Source organism: Manis pentadactyla, chromosome 4 (assembly GCF_030020395.1).
Source record: "Manis pentadactyla isolate mManPen7 chromosome 4, mManPen7.hap1, whole genome shotgun sequence".
Taxonomy (NCBI): domain Eukaryota; kingdom Metazoa; phylum Chordata; class Mammalia; order Pholidota; family Manidae; genus Manis; species Manis pentadactyla.
In genome coordinates, this window is record NC_080022.1 from 66,143,622 (window position 1) to 66,161,936 (window position 18,315).

The window sequence follows — 18,315 nt, forward strand, 5'->3', positions numbered from 1 at the left end:
TGATGGTAACTTCAGTCTCCTGGGAGCATTGGTCAAGATACTTGGAATCACCCTTGACTTGTTTCTCACTCTATGTCTAATCCTTCAGCTATCTTATTGATGCCACTCAAATATATCTGTAATTACATTGGCTGCTCTCACCTTGAAAGCTCCACTTTGGTCCAAGCTGCCATCATCTATTATTGAGATGTTGCAATAACCCCCTAACTGATCCCCCTATTTATGTCCTTGCTTTTACAATCTGTCACCAACATGTCTTTTGAGCCTTGTCTCTTATTCTCACACAGTCACCCAAGTGTTCCTGTTAAAACAGATGTCAGATCCTGTCATTCTTCTACATAAAACACTCTGATAACTTCCCACTTTTCATTCAGAATAAAAGCCAAAGTCCTTTCAATGGCCAGAAAAATCCTGCACTACCAGGACTTCTGTTGCCTCTCCGTCTGTTTCCTGCTTCCTTGCTCACTTTTCCAGCCGCACTGGCCTCCTTGCTGTTCTTTGAGCATGTCTGGAATGTTCATGGCTTTTGCATATGCTTTCTCATTGTCTGGATTGCTTTGCCTCTGGAGACCCACATACCTCTCCCCCTCTAGCATCTGCTTCAACACTTTAGTCTTCTCACTTGCCCTCTCTATTCCATTTGACATTGCTTATTTCCCCCTACCTCTAGGAACTATTCTCTTGGATCCTGGATTCCACATCTTCTTGGAATTATTTGTACCTGTTGGACCATTCATTTATGATCTCTTTCCTGGGCTGCTCTTCCTCTGCCTACCCCTTAACTGCCAGGTGTCCATTTCCAATCCTCTGTAATTTTTGGCACCTATTATTTTCTTGAGTCATATTATCCTTTCAGAGGTTGTTAATTACTTATATGTTCATAAACCCCCAATCTCCTTCTGCAGCCCAGCTCTCTCTTGAGATTCAGATGCATAGGTCCTGCTTTCTGCTGAAGCTGAATCTAGATTGAACACCTCAAAATCAACATGTTTAAAAGGAAGTTAGTTATCTTCTTTTTCTTTAAGTGGGCTCTTCCACCCATTTTCTCTTTCTCAGTTATTGGTAACATCTATGTACACTGGGTAAAAGTTATTCTCAACTCCTCCTTCCCCTTCACTCCCCAAAGTAAATTAATCATCAAGTTCTGCTGACCATACCTTTCAAACAGTTCTCATATTTGTTTCTCCCTCTTCACACTTATCTCTTGTAATGGGTTGAATGGTAGTCCCAAAAAGATATGTTCACATCCAAATCCCTGGGACTTTTGAATGATACCTTATACAGAAAAAGAGTCTTTGGATATGTAACCAAGAATTTTGAGAAGGGATTATCATGGATTTCTGGTTGGACTCCAAATCCAATGACAAGTATTCTTAGAAGAGAACAGCAGTGGCAGAATTGTGCCAGGAAAAAAGACACAGACTCATAGAGGATAAGGCAATATGCAGGTACAGGCAGGGGCAGAGACTGGAGTGATGTGGCCATAAACCAAAGAAGCCAAGAAATCATGATTCCACAGAGAGCTGTAAGAGGCAAGGAAGGATTCCCCTCTAGAGCACCCAGTGGCCTTGATGTTGGACCCTGGCTTCTGGAACCGTGGGACTCAGAGAATATGCTTCTGAGGCCGTCCAGTTTGCTGTAACTTGCGACAGCCTCAGGAAACAAATGCACTGTTTGTTGGATCAGATCTCTGTCTTGGCTCAGTGTGATGGCTTCCCCACGGTCTCTGCCTTCAGTCTCAATCCTCTTCAGTATTATCTGCCACTGTGTAGCTAGAGTAGTTACAGTCACAACTCAATTTGGCCTTGTCCTTCCATGTTTAAATTTCTCTAGTCTTCTTCCCACCCCCACATCAGAGACTCAAACTTGGATCAATCCAGCCATCCACTTTCTTTACTTCTACATTTAGGCTATTGGAAAGATTCATATAATCGTGTGGATTTTTGCCTTTGTAAGTTTGTGGTCCCCTATCTCAGATGGGCCTTCAAAACTGTTCAGTGATCTGGTCAGCTCTCTCTCCTAAGTGTGCCCAGTGACTTCCTGAGACTTCCTTGCCCTTAGATCTCTTCCTTTTGTTTTGTTGCTTCTGCTCCCCAAATTTAATGGATAAGCTTGCCTTGCCCTTCATGTGATTAATTTCTCAGCTTCTCCTCACCCCCATCAAGTGCCATAGCTTCATCTTAGTTTCCTTCCAGTTTCTGAAAGACATATTCCCTGTTCTTTTCAGAAAATCAAAGGACTCAGTGTATAATTTCCTCTTTGATTACATTTGTAGCTCCTTCTGTGGGCTCTTGCCTTGGTGCTGATAAACATGCAGATATCTTTCTTGTTTTAAACTAAACCAAGTCCTTAACACTTTTAAAATTATGCGACCTGATCTGATAGAGTGAGAACGGTTTTGCAGGGATAAACTAAGTTGCCTTTTTTTTTTGTTTTTTAAAGAGGCCACTCAATCAATGATTTGAGAAAAACTCCAAACTGTTCTTTTGTTTCTCTTCCATTTTATCGAACTAGGAAGACAGATAAAGAAATATAGTGAGTGCCTGCCAATGTTACCAGCTATTTGCTGATAATAACATTTCCTCTAGTGGATGGAAAGGAAGGTAAATTACATTGCTTAGAGCAACAGCTCCCACCCTTGCAGTCCTGACTTACTCAAGCACTGGCTCCTACTAGCATGTCTGCCACTATCTACTAATGAACTTTTTATGAGCTGCTAACTTGTCTTTTCCTGAGCTGATGAGAAAATGTGCATCATGATTGCATATGGCATTTAAAATATTTTCTATCTTATAGTCAGTAATGTATAGATATAAAAGATCCTCCACATCACTAATTGTCAGGAAAATGCAAATTAAAACCACAATGAGATATTACTTCACACCAGTTAGGATGGCCAACATCCAAAAGACAAAGAACAACAAATGCTGGTGAGGATGTGGAGAAAGGGGAACCCTTCTGCACTGCTGGCGGGAATGTAAATTAAATTAGTTCAACCACTGTGGAAAGCAATACGGAGGTTTCTCAAAAAACTAAAAATAGAAATACCATTTGACCCAGGAATTCCACTCCTAGGAATTTACCCGAAGAATACAAGTTCTCATATTCAAAAAGACATATGCACCCCTATGTTTGTCACAGCACTATTTACAATAGCCAAAATATGGAAGCAATCTAAGTATCCATCAGTAGATGAATGGATAAGATGTGGTATATATACACAATGGAATATTATTCAGTCATAAGAAGAAAACAAATCCTACCATTTGCAACAGCATGGATGGAGCTGGAGGATATTATGCTCTCTGAAATAAGCCAGGAGAGAAACACAAGCACCAAATTATTTCACTCATTTGTGGAGTATAACAATGAAGCAAAACTGAAGAGACAAAACAGCAGCAGACTCACAGACTCCAAGAAGGGACGAGCAGTTACCAAAGGGAAAGGCAATGGGGAGGGCAGGTGGGGAGGGAAGGAGAAGGGGATTAAGGAGCATTATGATTAGCACACATAATGTAGGGGGTCACGGAGAAGGCAGTATAGCACAGAGAAGACAAGTAGTGACTCTGTAGTATCTTAACTATGCTGATGGACATCTTAACAATGGGGTGTTGAGGGAGGACTTGATAATATGGGTGAATGTAATAACCACAATGTTCCTCAGGTGAAACCTTTATAAGGGTGTATATCAATGACATCTTAATAAAAAATAATGTATATATATAAAATTCTAAAATATTTGTAATTTTAGTAAAACCCAGAGGTTCCCTGTTAAACAATTGTTGCTTTTTTCCTTAAAAAAACAAAAAAATAAAAACTTGACTCTTCTTTTCATGTCTTAGATTGAATCCCTGTGCTCCATGAATTGCTGGAATTGAACATCCAGTCGTTGCCACCTACAGTTTTTTGTTTGTTTGTTTTAAGGTGTGTGTCCTTGTTCACCAAGAGGGGCGACCTTGAGACCAGTGAAAATGCAGGTAGCAGTGTCCAGTTGTTATCTTCTTTTAGGAGCAACAGAATCATGTTTATATTTGAATTTTTAATTCATTACACAATTTTCGTTTTCCTTTCTTTATCCTGTTTTTTGTATTTTTGTGTCACTGATAGGAAGTTTGGGGATATATACTTACTGTTCCTATCAAAACCTGTTTCAGTTTTCATTTTTTCTTTCTTTCTCTTTTTAATTGGAATACAGCTGATACACAATATTGTATTGATTTCAGATGCACAATGTAGTGACTTGACAATTACATACATTACTAAATGCTTGCCACAGTGAGTGTAGTTCCCCTATTATCATACCAAGATATCACAATATTATTGGTTATATTTTCTGTGATTGAACTTCCATTCCTATGACTAACTTATTTAACAATTTGAAGTTTGTACCTCTTTATCCCCTTCACCTATTTCCTCCATCCCCCACCCTCCTCCTATGGTAACTAACAGTCTGTTGTCAGCATTTATGGGTTGATTTGTTCAGTTTTTAGAATAATTTGTTTCCATGGATGAGCATGGCAGATAATAATGGTCCTTTAAGAATGTTCATGTCTTAATCCAAGACCATGTAACCATGTTGTCTTACGTGGCACAGGCTACTTATAAGAGGGAGGCAGGAGGGTCAGAGTGAGAGAGCAGGAGCGTGATGACGGAAGCAGAGGTCAGTTATGCCATCGCTGCAAGAGCCACGATCCGAAGAATGGGGGTGGCCCCTGGAAGCTGGAGAGCACAGATTAGGGTATCTCTATGTTTCCTGAAGGAATGTAGCCCAGTTAATACTTTGAAGACCCTTTTTAAGGCTTCCTCAGTACTGTAAGATAATAAATTTGTGATGTTTTAAGCCACAAACTTTGTGGTAATTTGTTAAAGAAGCAAAGGAAATCATAGCACTGAGCTTTCAGTCAAAAACACACTATGATTTTTATTCCTTTAACTTAGAATTTAGTGACAGATTATTTCAGAGGCTATCCAGGGAGCACTGTCACTTTAAGAAGCTGTGACAGCCTCACCACACAGCTGAGGGCTTACTCACCCAGAAGCCACAGTGACTGACTCAGGGTCTTACGGACTTTCTTTTGGGCCCCTCTCTCCCCACCTTCTCTACTTCCCTGCATGTTCTCTGTCCCCCACGTTGCCCAGTCACTTGCTCTGACTTGCACCCAGGCTTATGAGTTACTTTCTCTCTATGACTTAGTCAGCCTTGGAATTCTCAGCTTCTTCTCTATCTGGCTTGGCGTGTCAGTGCATATTGGTTCCTCCTGGGTTAATCCTCCTTGTCAATCTGATAAAATGACTGGCTTTATGCATAGGGGCCCTCAATTCTGGTGCCTTAGTGAGATCACCTAATCCCATCACCAGTTAGGGCAGTGTTCAGGTGCATCCATTCCTGTTTCCCTTTACAGTTGTGCCTGACAATTTGTGTCTCTTTGCTCATCCGCTCATTCCTTCATTAAACAGTAATTTGTTAAAAAGTTACTCTGTGCCAAGAGCTGGAATATAAACTAGGGATGGGTACATAAATAAGGTATGTTCCTCATCCTCAAGGAGTTCACAGTGTAATGTGAAAGACCACCACAGAGAGAATTACTAAACAATGGAAGGGCAAGGATGAAAACATGAATAGGCTGTCACTGATCCCACAGAGAGAGGCTTTTCTGGGGTAGAGGGTGTGGGGAAGATTCCTGCAAGGAGGAAATCCCTCAGCAGAAACTCAAGAACAGTAGGAATTTTCAAGACAGTGACAGGGAGAAGGGTGTGAATAGAGGAGACTGCATATTATAATAGGGGTTCAGAATAAGAAGAGACAAACTGAGCAAAAACATAAAGAATTAAGGGAGGGTGCAAAGAACAACGAGCAGTTGAATGTTATTGGAATTTCGAGTGTGAGAAGCACAGAGTTGGGGAGGAGAAGGCTGGAGAGGGAGGCTGGAGTCAGACCTCAGAGAATCTTGGATGCTCTGGACAGAGCTTCAGTCATAGCACCTGGTTTCAATCTTTACAGTGCATAAGAATTGCTTATTCAATTTATCAGCACTGTTCATAACCCTGGGGATCAGCAGTGAACAAAAGACAAAAGCTGCTGCCTATTTGGAACCCAGTGTAACAAGAGGAGACAGATAATGTGGTAAACACAACGAGAGGAAGTATTGGGGCAGCTTGCCAGCCTGGGTGAGGGTTTAAAAAGACTTCCCTGAAGATGTAATTTCTGAGCTGAGTTTTGATGATGAGATTACCTAGGACCTTGTTAAGAATGGAGATCTAACCCCAAACCTCAGAGAATTTTATTCACTAGATCTGGGGTAGAGACCCAAGCATGGTGGGTGATCCTGATAGTGGTGGATTCATCGAAGAGCTCAAGTTTTCTGCTTCTACTAAATAAACTGCAGATGCTGGACTTCTCTAAATAGTCATCCAGGAGGCTTAAACCATGAAAAGCCCCACTGAGATGTTGTAACACATGTGATACTTAAGAAAGACACTGTTGCAATAACTTAGGGCTGCTCTACCCACAACTAGATGGCTCCTGAATGATTCAGAGGGAACTTTGGATGGGATAAGGTTAGATGCAGTTTGGGAAGTTTCCTTTGAAAGGTTGAGTAATATGAGAAAATGCCTCCATAGATGACAGAATCCTCACTTCTTTCACCAGCTCCCTCAACTTCTTGTCCCTGATCCCCACTGCTTTCCAAGAAAATGGGGCTCAACTACTTAACCCATAGACAGAAATTTGGGCTGAGACTTTTTCTAATTCCTGTATAGAGCTAGCTTCTCTGCAAAACTTCCCAGATGCTAAATGATATGCAAATAATTTAGATCTCCTAATTCTGGGATGCAGGGTAGTATAGTCAAAACAACAAAACTGAAGCCAGTTTTATCAGTACATATTCACCCACTTTTTACCAGGCACTGTGATAGGTGCTCAGAAAACAAAGAATAAGACCCTGCCCCTGATTTTTAGAGACTCACAAGTAATAGGGAAGACAGATAATTTCAATGGCAGTGTGGTAGTGATAGTGGTAGCACTCACAGGATACCATGTAAAAGCAGGTGAGACATTTAGTCAAGCCTGGAGAGAGGGCTCACAGAGATAAGCCCTTATCTGAGAATTGAAGATTGAGAGAAATCAACTGGGAAAGGAAAGTGAGGGTAGGGCACATTTTATTTCCCTCTTTTATAATCTGTGTTTCATTTCTTTTGTGTCTTACCACAGAGTCTCTTTATGATACGTACACACCAGGTTTTGTGGTCTGATAGAATCACTGTTTACATATCTTCATTAACTTCTTATTTGATTGGAATGAAAAGATCACATATTTCTGGATTGGGTGACCTAGATCAGCAGTTTACTCAGGGTTTCCTAATGGATCACTTTCAAAGCAGATGCATTTATTTACAAGAGCCTTGTCCTTTGAGGCAATACCCAATCACCCCATTAGCTTTGAAGTCTCATCAGGGTACAGTTGTTTTGGGATGCAATCTGGGCAGAGTGGGATAACCACAGATTGGGCCGATTTATGGACCAGTCTCATTGTTAGAGAATGGTCAGATGGCCTCTCTCAGTTCCTAGAGAATCACAGTCTCTCTCTTTCCCCTCCCTCTCCTCACCACCTCCACCACACAGACATGCCTCTCACTTTCTTTTGATGTTTATTAACACAACAACCTCTGAGAGGCTAATGAAAACCAAGACTCTTTATTTAAGAAAATGCATGAGATCAGATAAATGATTAATGTGGGAGTGTTCAGAGATTTTTCCTACCACTTCCCTGCCTCACAGATAGAATCCTCAGTCTAAGTGAAGCAATTTTTTCTCTCCCTCCAAAAAGTTTCTTTTTGCAGAAGAAAAGCTAAGTTGATGTACACAATAGAGTTCTTAGAAAGGGAAGTAGGGATGGGGAGAAAAGACAATGCTTTGGGCAGGGGAAGATTGATGAGGAACATTTTCCCCTGGGGGTTTTGAGGAGAGATTCTGGAATAATAAGAAAAGGAGAAAAGTGGTCAAGTGAGCAAAAGGTATTCTAGTAAGTGCTTTTATGAATTATGTGTATGATTCCCTTTGAATAATCTAGTAAAACATGGGGTTTCTTAGTTATTTTTATTTATTTTTGCCATTGCACTGTGCTTCTTGGATGTAATAGGCTTTGAGAATAAATTACATTATGGATGCATATGTATCATTATATGATTCTGTTATTAAAAAATTGAGAAAATTGTGGATCACCCCACCCCAACCCCTAAGACTACCTATAGGCTCCAGGTTAAGAATGTCTGTCTTGGGGTCTGGATTACTGAAACAATGTGCTGACTTGCCTGCTTATCACCACTTCTCCTTTTTTCCAATCTTTTCTGTATACTATATCCACACTTCCCTAAAAATGTAAATTGGGTTATGTCATTTCTTTGCTTAAATCCTTTAATAGCTTCCCTATTTGCATATATTTTATGGGCTGAATTGTGTCACCCTCAAATTCATCTGTTGAAGTCCTACCCCAGTACCTCAGAATGTGACTATATTTGGAGATAGGATCTTCAAAAATGTAATTAATTAGAAGAAGTCACTAGGGTAGATCCTAATCCATTATGAACTGGGGTCCTTATAAGAAGAGGAAATTAGGACACAGAAGCAGAGGGAAGACCATGTAAAGACACAGGGAGAAGACAGTCATCTAGAAGCCAAGGAGAGAGCCCAGAAGGAATTTTGCTGACAACCTTGCAAACACCTAGATCTTAGACTTTCAGCCTCCAGAAGTGTGAGGAGTAAATTTCTGCTGTCTAAGCCACCCCGTCTCTGGTACTTTGTTATGATAGCCAACAAATAAGAGTAAGAAAAATCCAAACATTTTACTGTTTGAAATTTCTTGATGACAAGACTTAAAAAAAAAATGTTTTAGCATCTTTATACTCGTTCCCTGTGTCTGTGTCATCATCCTTTCATTAGCTTCCCACTTGTGCTCATTTTTATCCCTTATGTCTCAGCTTAATTGTTAACTCTGAATGACTCTACCCTCCTGCCCCATTTGTGTATGTTTATTTGTTCCATAATACTCAACATTGCTTGCCATTAATTTATTTTCTCTGTATCATTAGAATGTTAGCTCCAAGGAGGCATGGACTCATTGGATCTCGTTCACCCTTTTTTCCCCAGACCAAATCATACACCTTAACAAATAGTTAATGAATGAGTGAATATAATGTTTTTTTTAGAGATCATCTTTGTTTTGATCACTCCCATCCTTCCACTGAAACAGTTTTTGCTTTTGCTCATGCAGCCAATCACTTCTAGTTCCTAACTCCCACGGGCAGTCACACTGCTGCTCTGACTTGACCTCTCAGCAACGGCTAACAGAGGACTCCATCCTGCTGGCCAAACCCTCTTCCTTTGACTTCTGCCGCATCAGGGCTTCTGACTTTGCTCCCGACAATGTGATCATCCCTTGATCTCCTTTCCCGCTTTTTTCCTCATCCTTCTGCTTTTAAATGTACACTTTCCTTAAAACTTGATCCTAGGCTGCCACTTCCTGTCTGACTCTCTAGTTTTTCCAAAATGGAATGAATCACTGTCCATATTACTGTCTGTAGACTAGATTTTGTTGGAGTTTAAGATGCCAGAGGAACTTAAACTTCAAATTATCCAAGTCCAAATTTATGATCTTCCTTCCAGAGCCTGCTTCTCTTCCAGATTTCACTGTGTTAGAGACTGGCACCACCATCCAAACATCTGTGGACACCACCTCACTCCTGTTTCCAATCTATCATTAAATCTCTTTTGATGTTACTGCCCAAGTATTCCTAAAATTTCCCCACTTATCTGTTTATCTTTACTACTCTCACCAAGTCCAAGCTCCTGTGCTCTGCCTGAATGTTGTCTACAGTAGTCTTCTCTTGGTCTCCCTGTGTTAACTCTCGCTTGTGTGCCATGTATTCTCCATGATACATCCAGAATTACATTTCAGAAAAACAAATTTAATCATGCTGTTGCTTTGCTTAGAACCTTTCACTGGCTCCCCATTGCTCAAATGGCTAACGGCATTAAGGGGGCCTCAAAGGCCCTACACGTCTGCTTTCTACTACTTCACCCTGGGCTTCTTCCTTTTATTTCCCTTCCAGTGATGTTTGTTTCCATTCAGGTCTTGAAGTGGCTCATGCTCACTCTTTCCTTGGGGATTTTTTGCTCTGTGTCCCCATATGCCCCCTCTCCACTTCACTAGATCACGTTGACTCAGTCCTTTAGATTCTGCTTGTCTAGTCATCTTCCTAAGTTTATTTTCAATGCACTGAATGCAGGTTGTAATGATATTTATTTAGGTGACTAGACAAAGTGCCAATATTGGTTAGGCTAGGATGGAAATATTATGCAGTAACAACCTTAAATCTCAGTAGCTTAACACAACAAAATTTTTTTCTCTTTCATGCTACATTTCCAGGGTAGACTACCAGGGAAGCCCTGCTTTCCATAGTCACTTAGAACCCAGGCTGATCAGCAGGTCCATGATCGCCTTGGAGAGAAGAGAATGTTGGGGACATGACTCTTAAAATTTGAACCCAGAAATGACACCTGTCCCTTCTATTCGTATTTCATTAGCTAAAGCAAGTCATATGGACGTACATAATTTCCAAGGAGAGAGAGAATATAATTCCACCATGTACTTGGAAAGATGAAAGCTGGGAATATTTTGTGAACAGCACCAATGAGTGCCATGGAATCCTCCAGGTACACAGGAAGAAGCTTGTGTGATCAAGTTTTCCAGCCATTTTATATTCCCAGCACAGAGTGTCTGACACTTAGTGGGCAGTTCCTGAACATTTATTGACTGAGAAAATGAATAAAAGCATCTATTGATTGATTATCATGTTAAAGGTTTCTTAGATATCACCTCCTTTAATCCTTAGGATAAACGACAAGCAGATTTTATCATTTTATAGATGTACAAGCTGAGGTTTTCCAAGAACATACCCAAAGTCTCAATAATCAGTGTATTCTCTTCATTTGGAACAAAGAAGCATGTGATCGTTATCCTTGTCTACCTTTTTTATTGTGTATTTTGAATCGGACATTTTGTAAGGAGAGGATATTATCCAGAATCCCTGCCTCCTTTATTTTCTGCCTTATTTGTGGATCCTTTACTTACACATTCTAAAGGTGTTTTTTAAAACTATTTACTATATGATTTAAAACATTCTGAAACATAGTTTTGCCTTTTTCTATATTGATAAGATTTGAACTAATTCCTTTTCCAGAAGGTTGGCTTCCATTTGAATTGGAAACTTAATCCAGATTCTAAAACAAATAAATTAAACGGAATATTTCTTCTGTTACCAGGGATGGAAGAAGGAAATAAGAGAAAAAAGTTTTCTGAAATCCTACTGAATGAAATTTATCATTGTTATCATTCAAATCAAGTTGGAAGTATCAAGGAGGAGGGTGTATGGCCAGAGGTTGGGACAGGGTGGAGGTCTAACACCCTTTGCCAGCCAAGTGTTCTCCTAGCTAAAGCCTAATTGGTGCCAGCATACTGGAGCCCCTAACCTTCAGTTTCTTCATAAAACACTTTTATATTCGTTGGTAAGTATGTTCAATAGAGGGAGTCAAGGGTTCATCTGCTCTCTTGTACCTGTGGGTTGGTCAGTTTGCTCTCTGGGATTAACTGAAAGACAAAAGTCCTGATGGCTGCTGACCAGATTGTCAGTTACTGAGACTCCATTTGTTGTCATTTCATTACTTAATCCCAATAGAGCATTGACAGCCTTGCTGTGAGGTGGTTACTGCACCTTAGTAAATCTTAAAGCTCAGCAGAAAGCAGTCTAATTAAGACAAAGGGGATGGATATCTTCTATTTATCTTGCCTAAAAAGACCACAATTAAAATATGCTCTTTGGAAATGAGCTGATGTCCTAAACGGAAGTACTGCTGAGCAATTCAGTGCAGTAAGAAAATCCAGCTGAGCTGTCATTATAAATGTCCTACTTGTTCTCAGTGTGAAAGGTTTGGTTGTTGATTTTCAACTCAAGAGTTTCTTTAGAATTTTGCTCCTGATGGGCCCACGCTGACTCCCATTACCATTGCAGGGGCTATTAGTGTTACATGGTACATGCACCCTGTCAGTAGGGGATGGAATTCTTTTAGTTCCTGGCATTTATCTGTTATGAGGGGTATTTGATTAGATCAAATGTAAGTTTATATCTCCTTGTATTATAATGAACTGCCTTCTTATTTGGCTTTCCCATTTGACTGGGAGATCTTTGAGGGCAAGAATTATATCTTCTGCATTTTCCAATCAATTTTAAATGGCAACCTGAAATGCTTCATTGAAGCTGGGACTCTGTTGCCAGGTAACAATGATGCAATGGGTTTGGGGACTGACCCAGTTGGAGACACTAGGCTTAGATGGGAGCAGCCTTTTCCCAGGCCTGTATGCCCCAGCTCCTCGTCACACATTGCATAACTGGGCCTCGGGCCATTGACATCTCGGCTTCTGGGATTCTCTCAGATATGTTCGGGGTATCTTAGCCTCTAGTGTCATTTTCGTGATCTTTATAACCCCCTCCCTCCCTGATCAGTCCTAATCCACTGTAGGCACTGAAGATCTGCTTGATGAATGAACAAGTGAGGGTGTGTGTGTGAGTGCCTCAAATACCTTGCACTGGGTTTTTCAACTTTCTCATCGCTACAGTCTCTTCTTTCGGATTGAAGCATTACCTAAGATGACCTAAATGAAAATCCCTTACCTGAGAGACATCCCTATCTTCAATATCAGCAGAGGGCAGGTCTTATAAAGAATGATACAACTTGGAACAGAAATCCTGCCCACAGCTGAACTTCTGTCTAATGAGGTGATGAATACAGTGAAAACAAGCTCACTAAATGCAGGGACACTTGGTGGTCTATGAGAGTCCCAACTACCTAACTTGGTCCCCATCATAGGAACACTTGCAAAGTAGGATCAAGGTCATTTTGGAAATAATGAGTCAAATATAACAATAAAACAGAAAATATCCCTAAAAGCTAATCGTTACCTTACTGGGCACTCATAAACTAAAATCTTGTTTGCTTTACTGAGTTTGGAGCAGCATCGACAAATAATGGCACTAACTTGCACACAGCACACTGCAGATTATAGAGCACCTTCACATATATCTTTTCAGTACTATAGTAAAGCAGGTAGGTCAGTTGTTAGCCCCAATTACAGATAGGGACACTGAGGCTGGAAGAAGTTACTTGGCTTGCGCATGCTTATGTGGCTGGTAAATGGTGGCTTATATTAAGACCAGAACACAGACCTCCCTACTTGAGATCTGAGGGCTTTTCTGTACCAACCTACATGGTACTACATTTCCCAGGAGAGTGGTTCAGGGCCTTCTCTGGCCTGGTGGCCCTAACCTAACACTGCCAGGATTATTTCTTACATTCTGTTTTGACCCTGGTAAAGGTAGTTGTTTAAATAAAGGTTGTGAAGGTTTGAGCTGATAGGAAGTATGTAAATTATGACTTTTATTTTTCTCGAAGTGGGTGTTTATTAATGTTTTCCTGGATGTAGCTGAGGATATGATATTTACATAGTATTTTAATTGGGGGGCAGAAGCAGATTATAATGCTGAGTGGTATTTATACAACTTGCAGAAATTTGAAGCCCTATTATTGACTTGGCCATGTTGTGCTTCTTAAGTCCCTGTATTGTGAGAAAGAGAAGTTACTCATGAAAGTGTAACATACTTTTAGGCTGAAACTTGGCTGTTTCCCAGAGGCATCTATGGTAATCTACAGGTCCTGTGCATGGCCCTCACCCCTGCCTCAGTATAGGGTCGGCTCTGCTGACTTCAAGCAATTATTACTATTGTTATTCATTATTAATAAGGGGTGCCACCTATTGAATGCCATCTCTGTGCCAGGCACAGTGCTATACACCATATATACATTATCTCTAGTTCTGAAAACCATCTTATAAAGTAGGGGTCATGGTCTCCATTTTATTGGTAATGGGATTGGAGAGGTTATTTATACAGGCCCTAAAATCAAGTCAGTTTAAACTTGGTCAATTTCACTCTTGTATTTGAAATGTTAGTAATGGATGATTCTATAAAAAGTTAAAAATGTACAGAATTTTATTAATCTTGTACATCATGGTGGACAAAGCCTTTTCCTAGTGAATATGCTTAGTGAGGGGACTACTCTGAGCGTGTTGCTATTCCTCAGGCCTTCCCCTCCACGGGTGGTAGGTTTGTGTGTGGCTCTACTTGGGCCTTTTCTTTGCTGGGGGGCCAGCTGTGGGGGGAGCAAGCAGAACAGTTCTGTGCAACTCTAACTTTACGTGGGTCCCTTGGAGCGCCCCATTGTGATTGTTTGAACTTCTCATTTCCTGCGCCTTTTCTGGATCAGTGAATTGAGATTATTCATGCTCCTGTTGAAAGGTAGATTTAGACCCAGAGGCTTTATTTACCTTACAGAATGCCCATCAGGGAGGTCTAAGAGCTCTTTAGCATAGTACAGTTGTTGGTATTAACTGCTAGCCGGATCTCCTAGATGAGTAATTTCTCATAGGAGGTGACTTGAGTCTTTGGGAACTTCTGGCTCAGTACAGCTTTGGCACAGCTGGGCTTAGGAAAAGTTGTGCTGGCAAGGCAGCTGTGGTGAATTGCACTTGATTTGCAGTTATAAGACTAGGCCTGGGCCCCGGTGTTACCAGGCAACAGGCTGTGTGGCTTTAGCAAGTTCCCTTACGTGATCAGTGCCTCAATTTCCTTAATTTGAATTTGCATATAGAGCCCAAGTTTCAGCTGATTGGATGATGGACCACAAATCCCTTCGTGCTCTGGAATAACCCTTAGAAATGTCTACAGAAAGTATCTTGATTTCCTAACACATAAATTGCAGGGGTGTCGTTGGCCAGTATTATGTTCATTTGGGTTACTGTTTTTCCTTTTCAGTGAGAAGAGCATTAGGTTTCTGCTGATGTGGGTTATAGTGAAGCCTACTGCTCTCCTGTCCCACTTAAAAAAAATTCTTTAAACGACACCAATCCCAAACAGTTGTGTGCAGCAGATAAATATTTCGTGAATGTTTGGAAGTAACAGAGGCTTTGTGTATTTTACATCCCAACAGAGAGAAGCAAACAGCTTAAAATGAAATAATAGGCACCACTATGGTTAAATTGTCTGGCCATGTCCACGCACTGGTGTCTCCTTGGGCCCTGCCAGCCGCTCTGCAGCTCTGGCCACTTCTCTCCATCAGCATCTTCCTCCTTCATCTCACACCAGAGGAGCCCAAATCTATGTCTACCCCTTTTGCAGGGGAATACTAAACATTTCTGTCAGTTTATTGTAAAGGCCAATTTAACTCTTCTCTGATGAAACCTCTCCCTTTTAGATTCTGCCCAAGGTAGGAGGGGCTTACCTTCAATAACCAGACAAGTTTGTTATGGTGTTTTCCCAAAGGAGAAAGAGTCTAGTGTGTGTAAGAAGTTTGCTAGTTTGTTTTCATAGCAATTGATTCACTCTGTGAACATATTCATTTGGTCTTGATATGGTCCATGAGCCATGCAGCAGGCAGTGGTTTCTGTAAACATGAATTACACTGTGTTTCCTTTCCTTAAAACATTTCATAGTTGAGGTTAAAATCCGAAGTTCCTGAAGTGGCCTTCACGCCCGAAGTGCCGGGGCTCCGGTTCCCCCTCTTACCTCTGCCTGGCCATGGCCCTCCCCTTGCTGTGTTCCAGCCACAGGGGCTTCTTGGGACCAGCCCAGCTCCTTAACACCTCAGGACCTCTGCAGTTCCCTCAGGTAGACAGCCCACAGCTCCTTGACCCTGGCTTATTATTTAATCATTTGTGTAATTATTTTTTGTTTTTAGGAAAAAACACTAGAATGAAAGCTCTGAGAGTAGAATATTGTTACTTTTTTTCTGCCTTAGTGCTCTTTCCACATCTCCTATAACAATCCATGGCACGTAGTAAGCCTTGGATACATATTTATTGAATCAATGAATGAATGAATTTCACCAGCAGATACTGAGCACCTACATGTGCCAGAGCCCGTGATGTCTTATCTCTGCAGATGATAGTCTGAGAGTTAGTTAGGCAAAGATCCCCCCTTAAATGCAGTGTTACCTGAATGTAAAGCATTGGTACTTCATGTTGCCCATCCCTTCTTTCTTTTTCTCCCTCACTTGTACATACTCTAGAGGCTATTGCTCTGTATCGGGAATTGGAAAATTTTTCCATAAAGGGCCAGATGATGAATATTTTCGGTTTTGTGGGCCATACAATCTCTGTCTCAACTATGCAACTTGGCTCTTGCAGCACCAAAGCAGCCATAAGCAATAGGTGAGGAATGAATGTGACTGTGTTCCAACAAAACTCTGGCCTGTAGCTGGCTAACGCCTGCTGGAAAGAATAAAAGCTCTTTCACAAAATCAACCCAAAATTCGTTAGAGGACAGTGTGATACCTTTCTTATCGTAATTCACATTTTAGGGGATGGGAGGAAGAGACTTCATTTGACACAGACCAGTGACTAGTAGTTAATTTGAGGACTCAGCAAAATGTCAGAGGGAAGATCACTTTGGGGAAAAGGGTGCCTCCCTGTGAATAGTCAACCTCAAACTATATTTATTCTTGAGAGAGTCCCACCCTGTTCCTAAATAAGAGAAGAGTCAATCTAAAGAGATTGAAAACAAAGCCATCTGACAGTTAGAGGGCTTCACTTGCCAGGATTGTTATATATCTTGTAGGAAGTGTATCTCTAAATATCAGGCTGGATTACCACCCTGATGCTGGGCAGCAGTATCTCAGGCTTGAGTTCCAAATTGTGTTTTATTGTTTATTTTTCCTGCCTTTATTTGTGAGCAAAAGCTGTCGTTGGTGAGCATACTTGATAATACTGCTGAATTTCTGGATCTGCAGACTGGCTCCAACCTTTGCAACCCTAGGAGAAATTGTATTAATCAAATTGTTAGGTTAGAGGCAAGCCACAGTGTTCCATATGTTCACTGTCGTATGCCAACTCTGTAATTTGAAACATACTGATATCTGGTAGGGCTGGAACAAACTTGGCTATTCAATATGTATGTTTATACATGTAGCATTTCTTTTACAAAAAATACTAAGGGGGAAAAGAGCTGATGAGTCAGAGTATTTCACAAAACTGAGTTTCCACATATAGGTTACAGAGAAAATGTGCCTCGTTAGTAAGATGCTATTTTACTCTGGTAACCAAAATTAAAAACATATTTAGGAAATGTTCCATCACTTTTTCAGGATTGCAAGTTCACTCTGGATGATACATGATTATTTTGTTATTTTATTTTAAATTTTAGTGTTTACTCTTCATGGTTGATTATCAGCTTTTTAGATGATGTTTTGCAATGGAACTTTGAACAGTAATGTAATGCCACTGTAGAGATTTGGTTTCTCTGGTTTGATAGAGAGTGGATTTTCTTATCATAGGGTTGAATGAAGACACATTCAGAAGCTCACATTTGGTAAAAAGCAGAGAGACTAGAAAAGCTGTACCAGAAAGGAAACTTACTTTGAAACACTACCTTGTCCAGTCAGAGGGAAAAACAGGGAAAGGTAGAGAGGATATTTTATGGAAGAAAATTGCTTTCTTAGCTGAAATAATATTAGTAATAAGTTATTCCAAGGAGTTATAAGGTCAAACTTTTTTCTTTGGTTTATTGCATTGGTTCCTTACTAAGAAAAAAATATTTCCAATGTTTTTTTGCCTAGGAAAGAAACTACTATGTATATCTAGTAAGATTATAAATCTATATGTGTTTCAGACAGGAGTTTATCTGTCAGACTGATCACTCACCACATCTCAAATTGTATTTCTCCTTTCCCCCATCTTTTTCCTTCTTTCCCTTTTCCTCTTTTTCCACTTCCTCCTCCTCTTCTTTGTCCTTGTTTTTGTGTGAGTCCACTCTTAAAAGTCGTTACATTAGACATATATTTAGTTTTAAAATGAGATTTTATATAACTAGACAATTCAGTGTGGACATTAAATACAAAGCCAAATAGCTCAGTTAATGTGAACACGTCCTTCCTTTTTCTAGAACAAGATGTATTACGTAAAACCCTGATTGTTTTTCCCTTTTACATCCAAGTTAGCTCTAGTCTGTTAGTATCAGCAGATGGGTTTAATTTGAGTAATTTTTCATTTTGGACCACCTCATGCTTTTTTTCTGGGAGCCATAACTGAGAGTGATCTCATGGAGGGGATTACATAAATGATACTCATTAAGCTTGTATAAGAACTTGAGTGGATGTGCCCAGTTGATAATAAAATTAGAAAATCAGCCATGGTTAGACATTAACAAAACCCT